The following is a 17355-nucleotide window of genomic DNA, read 5'->3' on the forward strand; positions in this document are numbered from 1 at the left end:
CTTTTAACGAAGCTATAAAGAAGAAAGAGCACATTTCCAGGTAACAAATCACTACCTGGAAGGACTCAATTTACTGAGGTTTTTTCAATTGCTTGAACCAAAGTGCTCATGACTGATTTTGTCAAGATTAGAATTCAAAACTAGAATTTATTAAAGGGAATTAACGTAATAACTATTCCTGATGCCCAAATAAATGTTCCTCAATCTACAGAGACATTTAAAAGCTGAAAAAGCTTTCAGATTGTCCTGAGTAGAACAACACTGCACTAAAATTCCATTAAAAATTCGTTCAAAGTGACCCAAACCAACTGTTACTCATGAAAACCAACCCTGCCCCTTTAGTATGCCAATGACTTGGAATGTTTCCAGAATTTCTGCCTATGATTATAAAATAAATAGAAAAAAAAAAGGAATTCTGAAAATCTCTAACACATCACTGCATATTGGATACAACAAATGTGACTTGGTGTCAAGAAGGATGTGCAGCACTTGCTGCTCTGTGCAGACCCCATGCTCTGAATTAAAACACACACAGGCTCAGTGTTCTGGACAAACAGAAATGTTTCATTGTGAACCACAAGTTCAACATATAGAGACCACAAGCTACACCAGAACTCCCAGGAGCCACAGGCAGTGGCTTAGGCAGACACTTAGTCCCATGTTTTACAATAACGTGGCAAGTTTTAAATCTTGGCATTTGCTGCACATTGCCAGTCTTTTGAATTAACGTGAATTGAAGTAGGTGGAATATACAGTTCCAGGGAAATTCCATTATAACTTCTCATAAATGAATCCTACCACCTACTATACCATCAAGTTCCTGTTGTGCCTACGGATTAGTTCACTCAAGTATTTAACTTGTTTCTTATTAAAGCATCTGAACTCTGAAATTGTACATTTTTCCAAAACTTGAAAGGCACTCACAAGGAACGCACTTGATAAAAATTAGTCATATTCTTGCATTTTTAGCTCATCATGACAGTACTCATGTGCTTCTATTTTTATTAGGATATTTTGTCAGTTGCTAATTATTTGTACATCTTCCTTGATTAAATAAAGAGCTGATAATCCAAATCACAACTTTATGAAAAATAACTTGATTTAAATATCACAGTATTAGAGAACATGAAAAACAACTTCCATAAAGGATATATTTATATTCAAATAATATTCCCCAGAGCACACACAATTTCTTCTCTGAATATCTCAACATTTCATCTTCAATTTTGGCACAGAGGAAACAGAACCCAACTTAAATTCCAAAAATAAAATCTCCAGAAACAAACCCAAAACCAAACCAACCGTGACAATCTGCATGTGTTGATTAAAATTAAACTCACCCAGGCCTTGCTAGAGAGAACTCAGGATGGATTCCTTCATCCCCTTCAAAACAGTTCTCCCATTTTGGCACAAGCACAGATCTTTATTAACTGACTTCCAGATTAACATGGCAATGAAAATAATAAAAGCTTTTCTCAGCAGCCTTCGTTTCTCCCTGAAAGCTCATAGGTGGAGATCAAAGTAATGCAATGTGAATAGGAGCCACACAAGTCCCTGGCCACCATCCTTGCAGTATTCATCAGAGGCACTGTCTAGCAGGAATTCAGGAGTTAAATATTTTGATTTTGACAGGAACATCTGTTTAAACCATCTGCACATTTCCCTTGTGACCATTTGTCCACGAGAATCTGGGCTAAAGCTGAAGGTATTTTGTATATGAAGAAATACCTGTAAAAGGAGGAAAAAAGAAGAGTAAAAGGAAAAGACAAGAAAAAAGGGAAGAGTAACACAGAAGCAACCAAACAATAACAGCAGAAAGAACGTCCAACAGGGGGATATTCCCAAGAAGAAAAAAAACAGCAGGGAAAGTCTCAGAGGAGAAAATGAGAAAGTAAAGAAGATGAATCCAAGCTGGAACATTTGGACCCACATGCAAACACAGCCAGTTGAAAGCACATGGCTCTGCCTGGGAGCAGACCCCAGGGCTTGAGTCTCCATTTATTTCTTTTTTCCTGGAAACAAAATAGGTTTCAGTTCAGATTAGGATGACATTGAAGCTCTTTGCTGTATTACTATAATTCCGTAATTCACTGCAATATCACTATCACATGCCTATCAAACAAGCTCTCAGTTTAAAAAGGTGAATTCTTGTTACACCCAATACAGGAATTAAGATTCAAGGAATTAAATCTTTTCAATATGAGATACAAGATGGATGTAACAATTTCCTCATTTTTTTTAAATTCAAGACTTAGGATTTTGATTTGCTTTTCCCTTTCAGAAACATTTTTCTTCCTCCTATCTCCACCCACCTGGAGTCAGAACTCACTTCACGAGAAACACAGGCTGGATCCTGAAAACATTTACTATCTAAGAGAAGTTTGATTGTTTGTGTTTGGTGTTTACAGCTGGGTGAATGAAATGCAGCAGTCAGCCTTTTGAGCAGCTCAGAGACCCACACACGGGTGTATTTAACTTCAAAGAAAGCATTGCAGGGGCTGTCAGTACATGTATGGCTCTACTTTGGCATTCACAAACATCAGACTTAAAACTCGTGTATTTGCAGGTGCTCAAAAAGTCATAGGTCAAAATTCAATGTAACTTTTGAGCTGCACGTGTGACTGAAACCCAGTTTGATAAAATCATCATAGGTTAGGCTCTTTCCCACGTATCAGAATCATCATAACAGCTCCAGCTGCCAAAAAGAACAACTTTTGCTGCCTTCCTTTTGTGTTCTCCATTTATCCTACGTCTCTCAAGCACAGAAATCCATTATAAAAAGTCAATCTTGTTCAATAAAGAGGCAGAAAACCGACCGTGTTTGTTTGGGGAGTTTGGATGTGTTGGTTTGGTTTCTTCCCCTGGAATACCTTGCTGATATTTCAAGAGTTAAGTGAAAGCCTGAAGCATTCCAGCAAGCATCAAAGCTGGCACAAGGTTCTCGGTGAGAACACGTAGGCAGGAAGATGGGAAGGAGGAGATGGGGGTGATAGGACTCCTTGTTTCAGCAGCTGTGAGCTGCTAAGTCTGTCCCCCCCATGCTAAGAACCATGCAGATAGTGGGCAGATATTTAGCAGTTTTTCCTTTTGCTTCACAGCCAAGTAATTAAGTCAGACTTAAGATGGTAAAGTACCCACAACAGAAAACAGCACCTACCCAAGATAAGAATCGCCTCACCTTCACCTCCGAGTTCTGCCCCGCAGGAGGTGTGCACACAGAAAAAGCTCTGCTAGACTTTCTGTCTGGTCTCAAATCAGTTGAATGAAACTGGTATTACATCTATTTGTTATCAAACTGTTCAAGTTTGTAGTTAAAGGAATAAAATAGAGGGGATTTTTTTCCACATGAGACTTAAGGAGACATTCTAGAGCAGTTGCTTTAAGCAACAAACTTTTCCTAGAGTTAATGCAAAACCAAACTGTCCTCCACAGGGTAACTCAGAACGGGAATCTGGGTCAGGTGCTCTACATTGCTGGTACGAGAACCCTGCTTTCTGAAGAAGCCTAGGGAGGAACCATTTTCAATACCTGTATGTTTAGGAAGTGCAATCCCACAAATTCTGAAAAGGAAATTACAAAATTATGCTAGGTCTTTGCAATTCAGTGGGGATTTTTCTCAGATATATAAAAACTAAAACAGTACATCCAGATTTTAATCCCTAAAGGACAGCTGTAAATACATGCATTTGACACAGACACAACCCTAATTTATTTTTTTCTTTTTTTGTCTATAGAGTGCATTCATCTACATTTAAACAACGACCATAAGGCTTTTAGTCAACCTGAGTTGGCCCTACTGCTATAAAGAAGGCAATACAATAGTTATTTTCTGAGGAGGAGGATGCAAAACCATTAACAGAGAATAAACAATTGTTCTGAAGCCCTAAATTGCTCTGAAGCTTTTTCTGAACCTATACTTTTTCCTAAAAGCTTGAGCAGGTAAAAAACTTATTTAACTAGACCAGGAATGTCTTCACCTCTTCTACTCTGGGCCTACCTGGAAACAAAGTTTGGATAAATATAAGGGAAATATTACCCCTCCTCTCACCTCTTCCTGCCATCCTCTGCATAACCAGCTCATAAAAGCTTCCTCATAGTTCTAAACCTGCATTTAGAACACACAAAAGTGTGAAATGTTAAAAGAAATTGCCTCCAAACACAGTTTAAAAATTTTTCCTGAGTAAAAGTAGCAGGAAGCATGGCAAACCTGTCCCTCTAAAAGTTTTATCCTAATCTTCAAGCAAGTCAAAACCATTGGAAGAATGTGACTAATAAAGAAAACCAGCATCTATTTGTCCTTAGCAATAAAATTTATTGTACTGACAGCATGAGAAGGCAGCTAGTTAATATTTGAACATCTGAATTGTTCTTTCACTTACCTTTCTGTCACAAAAAAAAAAACAACCCACAGGCATCTTTTTAATTACGAGAATGACGTGCAGTGAATCATATTTAATATCAGTCTCACCAGAAGAAAAAATTCTGTGGTGATCTAGGACACTAAGCCTACTAAAACTTCCTGTACATTCAGGTGTGCTGTAGATCACCCAGGCTTGAATGATCATATATATTCAGGTATGCTGTAGAGCATAAAATATGTAAATCATTAACTATTCAATTATATATAATGATATGTAAATTCCAGGAGATTTAATTAATAAAATAATTAGTTTACAAAAACAAAAGGGATTACAAACCAACTGACTTAAGCTACATGTATATAAAGTGGTTCAAAGACATATAGGGTGAGATCAACACTGACCAGAAATCGGGGTTTAACCCCATAAACAGTTGTTTCCAAGTGTGGCAGAGCAAGACCATGCACTAAAATTCAGCAGACACAAGATACCATATTGGCATCAAGACCCAGCAACTCTACTGCTTCTTTTGAACAGGATTTTAACACCCTTAAAAGGAACTTTTTTTAACAAGAGACATAACAGATTGCTGAGTAAAATTCATATCCCAGTTGCAAAGAGGTAAAAAGAGCTGAATTTACTCAAGAAATATGTCTGGAATACCAGCTCTAGTACCTCTAACAACATAATCTGTCTTCAGATACATTTGCAAAGTAGCTCTGTGGCACATGGACTTTCCAACTCTGTTGACAGCAGCTTCAATTTATGTTTTTACTGCTAAGTCCTCAGGGAAAGAATCAATTTTTAGCCTATTATTAAAAAGTAGAGTAAATATTCGCAGGGTCTTTATTATTTTACCAAATTTTAACAGCAACATCAAATCCTTCCTTCACCCTGCTACATAGCAGCAAACGTGCACAAGAAACGGGAGTTTGGTTTGCCCATTATTTGGCAAGCCCAGGGCAGAGCTATTTCCCCCAAATACTATCTCTCACCCACACGTGGGGAGGAGAGCTGTGTTGACATCTCTCTCTGAAGTTTCCTGACTCAAACATCAACTTCACCAAACTCTCTCCTCATGGTTCAGCAAAACTGTGACGTGCCTGGGGCAGGTGACCTCAATGCTCCACCCTGCTCCTGTGCAAACACACACAGTCTGCAGTTTCATTATTGATGTTTGCTTTCATTTTAAATGTTTACTAGGATTGATTCTGCACACTATCTTGTTTCACTAATACCGTGTTTGGCTTTTGATAGCAGCAATGGCTGTAGCAATAAAAACAAATCCTACTAAATGACTATCCTAACATAATAATGGTCTAAATAATATGTGCCCCAGTACAGGCAAGATCGATTAAGATGGACATGAATACAGCATTATTAATCTTTACTTGAATAAGGGAAAATACCCAAGCCCACAGCCCAAGAAAAGAATACTTGAGAATTAAATGTTAGAGATACTAGCTGCCCAAAGTTGTTCATTTGCAGTGGCCAAACTGTGCTTTAAAATGATACAATTGATGAACGATATTAAGATTCAAGTACACCCCTCTCCTACCATAAGGTCACAACAGGACTTATTTTTCTTTCTGCAAAGAAGTCCTTCTTCCAGCCACAGGGTGGGACTAACCTATGTTACTGTTTGACAGTATAGCTGAAGCGTTGTAAGACAAAAAACCCCAACTCCATTGCAGTTTGCAGTCTTGGAAAACCTTTAGTTAATACCTTCTGACCATCTGACAAAAATCTGTAACAATAACGCCGGCCCTTTGTCCCAGGGATGGGGTGGGTGGCACATGTTTCACAGCTCTCCTTGCTGTGCCTGGCGTGTCCTGCTCCTTCACTGAGCAGACAGCACAGAGCTGCCTCTCCCTGCTGAGATGAGATGGGGATAAATCATGGCAGGGGCAGAGAGTGGAGAACAGCCACACTCACCTGCTCTGTCCCCATAGTCACGCCTCGTGCCAGGGGAGTGACAGAGCAGCAGCCCTTAACCTCCTCTTCTCATTCCTTTAAGAAACACAGCAACTGTAGTCCCTGAAAATATCCACAAACGAGATAGAGTTAAAACCAAAACAAAGCCTCTGTGCATTATCTCAACATCTTACCACCTCATCAGATAACAGAATCTGACAGAATTTCCTCAGCGTTGGAGCTCTTGATACCCGACACCTTTGAGACATCACTCTCAAAGCAGGAGCCACCTGAGTTGCCTCAGGTGATCCACGGTAGCTGTGGGGGTTCTTCATTCCTCCCAGGTGAGCAGCAAAAGCATAAGGTACCACAAGCTCATGTCATTCGATGGTCTAAATTCATTGACTTGATGGTGTGCAGCTTGTTCTTGCTGATTGACGAGACAACTTACAGCTGCAAATCAATTTGGGAAAAAAAAAACCACAAAAATCCCCCCTGCCTGACTGAGAACACCACAGAGTGAATCGTGCCTCCCTATGCTGCCTGTTCTTTGCACAAATAGAATCTCAATGTCCTGAACCTTAAATTAACACCAAACATCAATTTCTTTTTTCAAAAGAGCTGAAAAACCAACCAAAAAATCAGAAAACATTGCTTGGGTTTTTTCACAGCATGGTTTTCTCCAGTACTCAGAGGAATATAAAAGCAACTATGAATAGGACTGTGGTGAGCAAGAAAATTGCATCAATACATACACTTCCTTGTTCTCCCATCTATATTAACTGCAAAGAAAAGCTGTCATAAGGGGAAGTAGGACACTTACATTGCTCAGAATCAACTCTGGCAGCTGGCATGTTGAAACCAAATGTAAGGGGGTGTAGGCAATAAACACTAGAAAAACTTTTTTTTTTTCATTTCAATTCTTCTTAAAAACTAACTACAGTCTCAAATGTTCAAAATGCAGGGATCAGTCTCCTACCCTCAACAATAGAAGGCAGCATGGGGGTATTTATAAAACCTTGAGAGATTTTGGGTTCCTCTTATGTGTAGCCCAGATTGTCAATCTTTTAGGAACTCCAAGATGACATGTGTACGTACCTTCTATACAAACATGAAAACCAGATTTTATATAAGAAACATGAAAAAAAGCCTAAGATTTAAATGCAATTACTTCCTCAAGGAAGTAATGCTTTAAAAGCACCAAACATCACAAGCATTGACAATGCTCTAAACAGGCATCACAGCAAAACTCTCAGTTAACTATTTACTTGTCTGGTTTATAAATGAATCTTATATAAAAGTTCCTTCAAATAAGCAGAACCGTGGAGTGGTTGGGACATAAGCATACCTCATTTTAATCTCAAATTCTTAAGACTCTTATCTGATAACAAAAAAGCCTCTGCAGTAACTTAGTTATACAAACATGTAGAAATTCACATGATTGCATCTGACACCAGGATCTTCCCCAGCACAGCCAACTAACTTCTACATCTCATCCTCCAGGAAAAAGAAAATAAACCCATCATTCCACCTAAACTCTGCTAGGCACGGAATATTACTCATCTTCAAGTTCTAAACCACAGTAAATGAAGCACAGAGATGATAATTTCTCCTAGGTGTAGTGCCTACCCACAGTCTCTCCCCTGCAGATAGTGCTCCTGACTCGATTACAGCCCTGCACAGGCACATGCAACATCCACAGAAGTAAACCCTGGCAAAGTAAGAAAAATGCAACTCAGTTCCAAATTAGAAAGAATGGCAGGCAGACCAACACAAAGAAGAAACCCTTCCTTAATCAATATAAAAATCTGCAAAGATAAGCAGTAGAAATTAACGTATGGCATTATCAAAAGAATCTCTAAAATTACAAGACTTCAGGAAAGGCAGCCTAATTCCTGTTTCACTTGGACATCAGTCCAAATCTTTATGACAGCCAGACCTTTACATGACCAAATTCAGTATCTGTGTCATTGCTAAGCCATAAAGAGCTCATATCCTTCACAAAGAAAAGCACGAAAACCTGGAGGAAAAACCTGGAACTCAGGCCTCTCACCCCAACCTTAAGGCAAAGCTGAAGACAACGAACAATGCTCAAAACACTTCAAAAGGTGAATCCACACAATAGACTGTGTAGAAGGTAATGAGTGGAAACTCCCATCACCACCAGATTCTTCACACCTCCCACTACTATCAGAAAAGAGGAAATGAGGCTTGGCACTGAGAAACCAATGAAGTCCTGCTATAAAGTGGGGCTGTGGAAAAAAAATGGCAGCAACGGCCTGTTCTGAAATTACATTTTTGCAAAAGTTGCATAAGTTTGCATAAATGAATTATCTGCCCTCAGGATTAAAATCAGGTTTGTTTGCTGAAGGTAACAGGTACTGTAGAATACAGTCTTTCAGCTCACAATAGATTATTACACACTTGTGGAAAGTGATTTTGCACCATTCTGCCTCAGAAATCTTCAGAGAACTAGTACTTAACTTCCACTAGAGAATTTTGGCTTATATTTGCTGCAAAAAGTTTTATCTCTCACTTTTCTTTCTAACGTGCGTGTTCAAAATCACATCATCCCTTCCTGTCATCCTGTCACATGGCAAAAATTAAGTGGCCCCAGGTAAGGTAGGTTTTCTGTTTGTAAAAATACAAAAGAAAATGCAGCTGTGGGAGGCCCTAGTAGTTCATCTTCTCCCCAGAGATCTCCTGGAACAAAGCAGTGAATTACCATGGGATTGGGAATTACTGGGATGTCTATACAGCTACCAAAGAGATCAGATGTTTTAACTCATCTTGAGACTGTTTTCTTTTTATTAAATATCCAAAGGCACATTTCAGAAAAATGGATCAGGGACAGTAATGCCCTTTTCCTTTCCAATAGTTACCCTGTAATCACTATGAATCTGGCATTTCTTCCTATTTACTTAGAAGCTGACAGAAAGTACTGCTAAAGGATGTTCACTAAGAAGTAATTTTCATCCCTCTCTCAAATCCACTGCACATAAAATGGCTTAATGAAGCCTTCTGAGCTGCACTGGAATCTATTTGAGGAAAGACTCTCTCCAGCTCTAGGAGCATTTCCATGCATTTAGCACAGCTGAATTGTATAGGAAAAATTACAGAAAATAGGCAGCAAGAAAGTCTCAGAACCAGGAAACACCTCACATTTCTAAAGTCACATTAACAGTTGAGAATACTCTCCATTTCATTTCCTGTGGATCAAATTTTTACATCTTTACTCAGTCCTAATCCAACTTGAACCCATTGACTGAACAAAGACGTGAGAGGCAAAGCTCTTTAGGTCTTGCAAAATTTTCCACAGTCCAAATGAGAAATGACTCTTTGTTTCAGAAAGACTTGGACAAAAGTGATGCTCTAAATAATTGAAATGCAGCTGTAGTTAACTAATGGTTTGCTGCAACATTATATTGTAAGGTCACAAATGAAAATGGACTCTCTCTGACCACTTACATGCCATTAAATACCCAAAGAGCATGAAATTAAATAAAATATATTTTAAAGCACTGTTTCCAAACTTCACTGGAAGTACTGAAATGAGGAAAACTCCTTGCCACAATTAACTTCTGCTTTTTCTCCTCTCATTCAAGCTAGTTTTAGTTTTGCTTTTATAACACGACATTCATGAACAGTTCATGCATATAAAGTCCCTCCAGATTTCAACACAACAGCAATCTACACAATTATAAATGAGGGTCCTCATACAATTTATTACATCATAGCTAATCAGATGACATTCTGTCCCAAAGCAGGAAAATATTATTTAGATGTTCCAACAACAATAAAAAACAACCCACATTTAATCATGCATAAGAACATGTATCTATACAAAATACTACATAGTTTAATTTGCAGCAGAAGTAGAAAGGAAATTACCTCAGATGACTCTGTTCCTTTGCTTCCACCCAAACTGTGATTAGCAATATATCTCCCAGAGCTCTCAATTTTGAAATGTTTCTTCAAATTAGACTCTCCAACTATCAATTAACTATTGACTGATTTATATACATATTATAGCCTTTCCAAGATGATGTCAGAGAGAACGAGTGAGGAACTTTGATATTACCTTATAACTATCAAGTGAAATGTTCTGGAAAGAAGCTGGACATCAAATGGGAGGAATGTGTTTCAGAATGGACTCTACAGCGATGCAAAGCTGGGTCACAGCCCCAGCAGGGCTGACACCCCCTCTGCACACCAGGGTCTGGAGAAACATGCAGTTACCACAGCACCACAAACACACTGGGAATTTCATCACTGCTTTCAGCTAGAGCTGAGTAAGATCATTTAAGATGAAAACATGAGAGCAATTATACATGACCTGTGCGAGTTAAAAAGTGATGACAAAGGTCTGCCTTGAAGTATGGAGGTGTTTTCTCTGGTTCTTACACTTCACACATTCCTGTGCTGCAGCCCATCCCTAAAATACCTCATTTTATCACAAAGGCTTACAGCACTTGAAGAACAACTTGAAGAGCGGAGCACGGACGGGGAGCCCCAGCTGGGACCCGGTCAAAGCCTCCAACCCCGGGCACACCAGCCAAGGCTCAGGTCTCTGAGGCGACGGCAGTGACCACAGAGCTACGGGATTCGGCCCCGTTATAAAACAACATCTGCGGTTTCTGAGCCACTAAAGAGTATTTTAACCAAAAGCGCAATAAAGGCTGAGGACACCTGAGCACAGCTCCCCGCCGGGCAGGGGCTCACAGCTCGGGCACCTCAGCCCCCGGTGCTTCCCCGTGTCCGGGTGTCCAGCGGACCAAAACCTCCCAAACCCCAAGCACCCCAGGAGCGCTGCCGCGGTCGCAGCCCCTCGCTCGGCACGGCACCGAGCCCAGGTACGGAGCGGAACGGAGCCTCGGGCGGGGCCCAGCGCGGGGCTCCCGCTGAGAGCTCGGGCGTTCCCACAAGCCATGGGAGCGGGGAGAGGGGACAGCAGGGAGGGGACGGGACCGCGGGGAGCCCTGGCAGGGACAGGCAGCGCCTGGCACTGCACCTCCGGGGCGGGGCAGGGCACGGCAGGAGGAGCAGCAGGTGAGCACGGCCGCAGCTGCGCCCGGGGGCGGAGCGGAGCGCGGGGCGGGGAGCGCCGGGCCGGGCCGGGCCGGGCTGGGCTGGGCTGTGCCGTGCTGGGCACACTCTGCTCTGTCCCGCCCCTCCGCCCTCACTCCTTCGCTCTCGTTCTCTGTTTCCCGGGACAGCGACCGAAACTTGGTGGCGGCTGCGGCTCCCGACGGCTCCCCGGACGCGGTGAGTGCCCGTACCTGCCCCCGGCGCGGCGCTGCCGCCGCCCGCCAGTTCCTGCCCCGCGTGGGGTGAAGGAGGAAGCGAGACGGGCTCCGGCTCCCTCTGGCCCGCCCGGCTTCCGCGGGGCGCCCGGCGGGCAGAGCGAGAGGGAGGGAGACTGAGGGTCCCCGGGGCTCAGCCGCCGTCCCCCGTGTGCCCCGGGCAGCGCCTCTGCCCGGGCTGGGGCGGGAGGCGGCGGGGCTGTGCCCCCGGCCCGGGGCTGCCTCCTCCGGAGCCTCCATGTTGGGCTGCAGGGAGGGGGTTGCGGCCCCGGCCCGCCCGCGCTGCCCTCGGTGCTGCGGACGGGACCGGCGGCTCCGGAGCGGGGAAGGGCAGGAGGCAGAGCGCTGTGCCCCGTGCGAGGAAGCGGCGAGATCCCCGGGGTCGGTCCCGGACAGAAACATGGGAGTTTCCTCCCGGCTGAAATGCCAACTTTGATACCACCGACTTTTTTTCCCACCCAACCGCCCCGACTCTCTGTTTCGGTCTACGTGCCGCAGTGAGTCGGAGCAGATGAAAGGCACAGTCTTTTCAGTGGTCAGGTTTCCAGCTGAATGGCGACAGACAGTAAGAAATGAAGGAGCTGGAAGGAATGCCTGATGCTTTTGTGTACGTACATGCCAGGCGTGCATCTATTAAAAAACAATTTTCAGTTCTTCGCTAGAGAATTCCCCGTTTGCATTAGGGCATGAAATATTAAAATAATTGGATTACAGCATTCTGTGGTTACATCTGACATCTGTTTACTTGCGGGCCCTGACTCTTGCACTACTTCACTTCTAGATTGTCCAAGTAGCACAGAGCAGAGTGTAGATCTGGACCTAGGAGCTTCGCAGGAGGATTATGTGCAAGGATGACATTGCCCTGTATCCCATCCCTTGGTACGTCCGAGGAGAGAACTGACTCTGCACAACAGATGGGTGTGGGAGAACCAGTTCTAGTGCTAGATCTTTACCTAGTTTTAGAGACTCATTTAAAGCCTGAACTGTAATGTTTTGTATCTCTGCAAATAATCAGCATCGAAATCCTCGATACCCTTTGCAGTGTGTTTAATTCCTTTTAAATCCTTTTTTCTCTGGACTTGTACGGTCAATAGTCTATTAGCAGTGTAATAGCAAGTTGACTCTTCAGCTTTCTATCTGTCAAATAATGCCGTGCAACACTGTGCTAATCAAATAGGAAGCTATAACCAACATAGATTTCTGAGCAAGAACACTATGAAGAAGTGCTTCTTAAGTGGTTAAGCAATAATTCATAAGCTTTTTTTTTTAAGTGTATATGCAAGATTTCCTGTTTACTTTAGTTCCTGAAAATGGCTGTTAAAAATGAGCTGTTTTTCTTTGGACTGATAGATTTCAGTCACCCCAAGCCACTGCAAATACTGAGGAGAAAAGCAAACATAAGGCTGCAAAACATAGGTTTAGATTTATTTTTTAATGTTTCTTGTCCTTGCCTTGGATTCCATAATAAAATATAGGTGTATGCTTTAGTTTAAGAAATTATTAAATGCTGGCATTTTCAGTTTCTTTGACCCACATAGTTTTACTGTGTTTTGCAAAATTGAATACATCCAAGTTCTGAGGATGTATGATTTTCAGAATTAAGTGCATTACTTTTGGAACTATAGCAGCTAAACATTTGAAAGGTGCAATAGATATTTCACTAGTTGTTATTATTTGCCTGTACTACTAAACACAGAAGAACTTAGGGAAAGCACAAAAGAATTAAGATTTGGGAATCCTTCAAGATTTTCATCCTACATCTCATAATTCAGATTTAGGTATGAAGGAATTGCTGCCACTCAGTGGCAGATACAAACATACAGAAAAATACATTCAGTTACACGGATGTGATCTCTGTGTGGGTAATGAGAAAGTCATAAGGCCATTCTGCTCAGACAATACGTGTGACATAATTGATCAGGAAGATGCTCGTATTGTTCTCACCAGGAAAGAGCTCCTTGTTAATTTTTTTGCTATTTTGTGCTTCATGAATTATAACCCACCTTTTCATCAGACATAATCATACAGTAGGGTCATATTTTTTTGATGCAATAATGAAATAGCATAGTAATTTTTACTTTTGATCACACAGCATAGATGAAAAGATACTCCGTATGGAAGGAATTATTTAGAAACTATTTCTAAACTAAAAAGCTTAAGGAATTTTCTAGGTACATTTCTTAAAAATAAATCTTTAGAAGAATCTCTCAAAGAGAACTTGGCAAATTGATGCTATATAGATGTAGGAAATAACAATAAATCTTGGAAAGATGCCATCTATTATTAAAGTAACTGATTTCCTGGGAAAAGCATAGAAGCTTTCAGGCCTCTGAGTTTATTTTGATGTCTAAAAGCCACAGTCATTACAATTAAAGTCCACTCAGATGAAGTCCCATCCCTGGAAGTGTTCAGGACCGGGCTGAACAGGACTTTGAGCAAGCTGCTCAAAGTGGATGGTGGAAGATGTCCCTCCCCGTGGCAGGGGGGTGGAACTGGATGATCTTTAAGGTCCCTACCAACCTTAACGAGCCCGAGATTCTGGTGAGTACTTCAGGGCCCAATAGTTTAATTTAACCATCCATTCTTGTTCCCATTTGAAGGGCTTCACTGTCAGCCTGCCTCTGTGCTGAGGCACAAATCTGCACTCTGCCCATCCGTAGCTGGATCTCAGCTCTGGCTGCTGCTCCCAAAATAGAGAAGCCCCTTCCTCACCTCTCACTCCCCGGCTGTGCCTGGAGGTGGGACTGTGGCAGGTGTGGATGTGCCGAGTTCACTCAGGGCAGCTAATCTGCAGGGAGCTGCAGTGGCCCAAGCCCCAGTGTGGCTTGGGCAGTGTAAATAACGTTACAGGTGTTGGCCAGCACTGAGGTGTGTGCTTGGGTCACGTTCATTGACACAAGTATTTCAGTTCCCCAAAGCTAACTCAGGTGTGTCTCTTCCTTATGCAGTCCCAGTGCATTGTAGTCCACCATCCCCTTCACTGCATTTGCAAAGTATGTACTTTAACTACTGCAGAAAGAATGGAGGAATAAAGGAATAGGCTGGGGATTGAACTATTTGTTGCAGATGAGTCAGAGCTGAATGTGAAAGATGACAAGAAGGGATTTACCAGTGGAGTCTGGGGGCTGACTGATTTCATTAGGAGCCAAATTCCTCTGTTAATCATCCGCTGATGAGAAGGATTATGTGACTTTTTACTCTGGGGTTATCCTTGCATTGCAATGCAGCTTCTCCATTCTGCTTATCAGGTTCTCTCCAAAAGCTGCCTAAAAAGCACTGAAACAGTTTGTGTTCCAGTAGTTTTTTAACTGCTGCTCTGTGACAGAACTTGTCATCTTCCTCTGAGTCTGCCTTTATCTGCATAATCCAAGTGCAAAATTTGTTTCTGTAGAGCTCTGTGTCAAGCCAAAGGCCAAGGAGCAGGAATAAGGAAAGGGGGAAAGCTGCACCCATTCAGAGCCATTTGGGTAGCACATTAAAAGTAATCATTCTGCATCCGCTTGGCTGCACTTTGCAAAGATGCAATTAACAGAAATGAGCCTGGGAGAGCTCTTTACAGCCTTGGTAAAATAATGCTGAAGTGCTCTGTGTTGTGTTCTCATTTCAATGGCTGTTACTTCTACCCGAAAGAGTTTTTAGACTTTCTTAAAGAGGCACTGCCTCTTTAAGCCAGGACAGGTTTTTATGGTATTTGAGTACTTTAGAGAAATCTGCTCCATAGGAAGCAACGTATTGCCTCTAACTCTGCAGGACCACCTAGGTTATCCATACTGCCTGTAGGCCTGGAAGCCTCACTGGTGTGCTGCTCCTGTACCAGAGACACCAGGAAAGGTAGAGAAATGAGAGATCTGGCACACAGGAATACTGGGAACTGCACAAATCTGACCTTGGCAAGAGTCATGCAGGATTTATTTCTGGTCTGCTCTAGACTAGACTCTGTTATTTCACATAACATGGTTACAGAGGATAGAAATCTGATGTATATATCTGTGTGCTTCGAATAATTTTCTGTTGGCTTTTTTTTTTTTAATTAAAACTTATGGAAGTGGAATATTATGCCTGCCTTTTGGTGACAGCAAGGTGCCCTGGCATCCATGAAGTTAGTATTGAACCTGTTGCTTTTTTCTGATTGACAATAGAGCTGACAGTTTCTGACTAAAAGATGGAAGTGATGCAGCACAGATTTATATCAATAGCTGCAAATATGAGACAAGCCATAAAATAAATTATTTGCAAATGCTGCTCAAGCCAAGAAAGTGCATAAAACCACAGAATACTTTTTATGGTATCCTCTTACTGAAATTAATGTGTTTTCTGGTAATTGCTTTGCCATTGAGTGCAATGCTCTATCTGGAAAAGTTTATTTAAGGATACTTAAGCATAGTTGGTATTCGTATGATAATAATCACTATCCATAAAGTCTGGGAATGACTATCACAGATAACTTCATGGAACTGATCCATGTTAAGCTTTTAGCCTTGGATGATACTTGTCTGACTGCTAAGGGAGAAGGGTGTGACATTAAATCTCCTCCAGTTTAATCAACTAACTATCAAACTTTAAAAAAAAATGCAGCAGTACCTCTCAATGCCTCAGAACAGGTTATTCTGAATTCCAAGGTGCTACCTGCTTTGGAGAACAAACAGATGTGTAATGTATGTACATATCCTGCTGCTTCATGCACTTTGCTTAGAGCTTTGAGCGAGCTGTGGTCTTGCTTGATTGAGATGTAACCAAGTGGTTTCCCTTTGACCCTTTGGAAGTGAAAGTGGAGTCAGGAGAGCTCCTTGGAGACTGGATGATGGGGCAGGGTATCTTTGCTCTGGACCTTGTGTCTGTGGCAGAGACCCTCCTAAAACAGGCTCTTCCCAGACCCCTTAGTAAGGGTGCCCCTCTTTTCTGAAGAGCTGCATGTGGGCTGACATTCTTTCCCCTCCACAGGGCTGAGGAGTTGTCTGAATTAATGTCTTGTTTCTCACCTCGTGGATGGCTGAAAATCTCTAAAATGTTACGTATGTTTGCACATCAGTGGCTTTGATTTGCATTTTGTTTAGTCCTTTGCAGTCTCATAAATGATTTAGGTATTTATGGACTTGATTTAATCTTGGCTGCCTGCTATCAATACAGCACATCTTGAAACATATGCATTAAATCTAAACTTCAGCTTATTTTCCCACACCCCTGAGCTATGAAGTAATTCATGCTACTGATCTGGAGCTAGAAGCCCAGACCTGTGTTGGTTTAGCCTCTTTGTTTATTTTGTAATAAATTTGTACTGATGAGATAACAAAGAGAAAGACTACATGGCTGTTTAGCACTCAAGTGTTGAGCTACTTTCTGAGTGTTTGATTTTATTTACTCCTATCCCCATCAACACCTATTTAATAGAGATCTATTGAAATCCTTGTTTGTATACTTGACTCCATCATATTCTCTGGTTTCTTGAGGAAATACAATTTAAGCTTTGCCATGGCTTTTCTGCTGAAGGAACTCTTGAAATCTGAGTGTTTGTCAGGATCGCTTTGTTCCTCATCATTTTAAGGATTTTTAATTTACTTCAGTGCATTGAATGCATCAGTATTCATTAAGAGGAACAGCTTAAGGAAGAAGGATTTTTGGTTGTGATACCAGGGCTTTCTGATAGTAAAGCTTTTATTTTTTTCAAGATTTAGATGCTTGGGCATATGGATAGATATTTGAAAAAATGATCAAAACTGTCTTAACAGCCAAACTTGAGGTTAAACTTTGCTTCTGAAGTCTTTGTGTGGGAAATTCTGAGT

General features: G+C 41.7%; 1 protein-coding gene across 3 annotated transcripts in view; it reads left to right on the forward strand.

The window, feature by feature from the left end:
* The first annotated feature begins 11363 nt into the window (after positions 1 to 11363).
* Positions 11364 to 17355, forward strand: part of PRKCD (protein kinase C delta) — a 61166-nt gene continuing 55174 nt past the window's right edge. For 2 of the 3 annotated variants that reach the window (XM_014869672.2, XM_014869674.2), the window contains exon 1: positions 11364 to 11537. The gene's annotated coding sequence lies outside the window, so the exon portion shown is untranslated. Of the gene's footprint in view, positions 11538 to 12356; positions 12455 to 17355 lie in introns of those variants that run through there. The other variant, XM_088171592.1, reaches the window with a different exon arrangement.

The sequence above is a fragment of the Sturnus vulgaris genome, chromosome 11, assembly GCF_052056855.1.
Source record: "Sturnus vulgaris isolate bStuVul1 chromosome 11, bStuVul1.hap1, whole genome shotgun sequence".
NCBI lineage: Eukaryota > Metazoa > Chordata > Aves > Passeriformes > Sturnidae > Sturnus > Sturnus vulgaris.